This window comes from Sparus aurata, chromosome 3, assembly GCF_900880675.1.
Source record: "Sparus aurata chromosome 3, fSpaAur1.1, whole genome shotgun sequence".
Classification (NCBI taxonomy): domain Eukaryota; kingdom Metazoa; phylum Chordata; class Actinopteri; order Spariformes; family Sparidae; genus Sparus; species Sparus aurata.
Window position 1 is genome coordinate 3,698,563 of NC_044189.1, and position 2,609 is coordinate 3,701,171.

Below are 2,609 nucleotides of genomic sequence, written 5' to 3' on the forward strand. Positions count from 1 at the left end.
CTGACATTTTTTTCAGACAGTCACAAATGAGATATGATCTTAAATAATTTCACATCATCTGACTGTTCATCTATTCTTGTGTTTCTCAAGACATTACAGTCAACAACAGTCAGTTACAGGCTGAGTTACAGAAGCTGAAGGACGAAATTGAAGGTGAGAAAAATCTAAAATGTGCAACTGTAATGTGAATTTACATGATACAACTTGACTGTGCTTCATCTTTTTATTATGTAAGGGATAATGCCCGACGAGGTGTTCATTAACAGAAATGAATCGGACGACGCGGAGGCGCTTCGCGTCGGACGGTTGCTTCCGCGAAGTCCGACTTCTGTTATGGACACCTCGAAGGGCATTATCCCGCTTATACCATGGTCACATGCCAAAGAAAAGAAATTCGGACCATTAATTTACATTTTCATGCGTTTTACAATCAAAATATAAAGTTTTTCACAAGCCATAACTTAGTTTCCCTGGTAACGCCTGAGGGTTTGACTAATACCTGGAACAATCATTACTCTCCCGTAAGATTCTTATGCAACGGAGACGTTGTTCACTCCTCCAGTAAATAGGACGGATCATAGATACGACTTGGCAACGGGAGATATTCTAGTCCGCTCAGCCATGAGCCAGAAAGCTAACGCTATGCTAGCAAGATTCAAAGTCAATAACATTGCATACGGTTGACAAACAGTAAATATAATTTGACAGTATGCTAGCTAACATGATTAGCTACTAACCAGTCATGTCATTGTCCCCAAATCAATAGCAAGATTTCCACGAACAAATGACCGGCCGTGTGTAACGTTACTGTGGCCGCAGCCTGAAGCAGAGAGCTGAACAGCGAACGGGATGTGAGATTATTTGCATATCAGTAAATTTAGAGGGGAAGTGAACTTTCTGCAGCTTGTGTGTTACAGCGCCACCCTGTGGTGTTCAGAGGATAAGACACTGAAGGACTGACGGACTGAACTCAGTGCTGGAAATAAATATTCAGATTTGATAAGCCAGCTAGCGCATTGATTTACAGCGGTGAACAGTCAATTTGACTGGAACTACTTAGTAGGTGTCCATATATCACTTTTTAACCTACACCCTCCAGCCAATCAGAATCGAGTATTCACCCAGACCATGGTATAAAACTGATTCAAGATGTTGACATTTTTTTAGATTATATTTCAGACCATCACAAATGAGATATTATATCCTGAGCAAAAATACAGAGTTAACAGCCTGAATAGGGAAAGTGGTGATCAAGAAACATCTTAAACTAAATAGAGGAAACAAGAAGTTAATTTGACACAGAATGACATGAAATCTATCTTTAAAACACGTGTTTGACATTAAGGGAATGAGGTGTCCTGACGGATGGACGAGATTTGGATGCAGCTGTTACTTTAGATCCAATGAGAAGAGAACGTGGTCTAGAGCAGAACTGACTGGAACAAAGGAGCAGATCTGGTGGTCATAAACAACAAAGATGAAAATGTGAGTGTGTGTTAAAGAGCCTCTAACTCAACCTGCTGTGACTCTGTCATCTGGACCTGTTCTCCTCTCAATATTATTTTCATATTTCAGACTGTGTGTATTTTAAAGATTGGTTTTGTAGTTTTGTTTGCAATGAAACATTTTAATTATTCATATCTAACAACATTTCTTTACTACAATAGAAAAAACTGAATGATGAACAGAGAAATGATTGTTGTCTCTTGTTAAATACCAGAAATTTGTCAGTGAGCTGAACAACATGAATGGAGAGTTCTGGATTGGTCTAAAGACAGAATGGTCAACAGGAAGCAGTTATGAATGGAAGTGGGTGGACAGATCACCGCTGAGAGAAACGTGAGACATTTTAAAGTTTTTATTTTCATCACATTTCCATAAAATTAACTGGCTGTCACAGAAATTAAATGTGAATATTATTAATATTATCATCTTAAACGAGACACAATGATTGGGAAACCATCTTTGTGTTTCAAATCAGTGGATCCATGATCTCTTTCTTTTTCTGATTCAGTCCTCAAAATGTTAATCACATGAATCACTGAAAACAGAGAGACAAGATTACTACATATATTAGATGAGTTATTTAAAATTATCATTAATAATAGAAAACATTAAAAATTGAGGTAAAATGAAACAACTTATTTCAAATTGAAAATTAATCAGAAGCTTGTACTCTGTTTAAAAGATAAACATTTTCTTTGTGCTACAGCTTCTGGGCAGCACGACAACCAGCAGAACATGGGCAGTACAGCGTTCTCTAATCAACGAGGACAATGGAGACAAAGCTATGAACATACTAAGTACTATATCTGTGAGAAACCAGTTTCTTTCATTCTATGATGACAGCAGTGTGGAGTGTTGAGATCAGCTCTGTAAACTCAGACACATTTACATGTATTGTGTGTGACATGCTCAATAACCTGATCACACACATATTGTTCCTCTGCCTTACATGCTGTATAATCTGATTGGAAGTGATCCAACACAACTACATGTGTATTACTGACTCTGCAGTCCTGCAGGATCATCACAGTAAAAGCTTGTCTTTACTTTGCTTTAGTTGATTCATAAGTTTGTATTCAGCTCCATCTGTCTGCGTTCAATAT

The 2,609-nt window shown here is 37.8% G+C and overlaps 1 long non-coding RNA gene across 1 annotated transcript; it reads left to right on the forward strand.

Moving 5' to 3' along the window:
* Nucleotides 1–1,443: 1,443 nt before the first annotated feature.
* Nucleotides 1,444–2,238, forward strand: LOC115578528 (uncharacterized). The gene is made up of 3 exons (XR_003983473.1): nt 1,444–1,485; nt 1,721–1,839; nt 2,213–2,238. It is a non-coding gene; the product is annotated as an uncharacterized LOC115578528 (long non-coding RNA).
* Nucleotides 2,239–2,609: the final 371 nt, after the last annotated feature.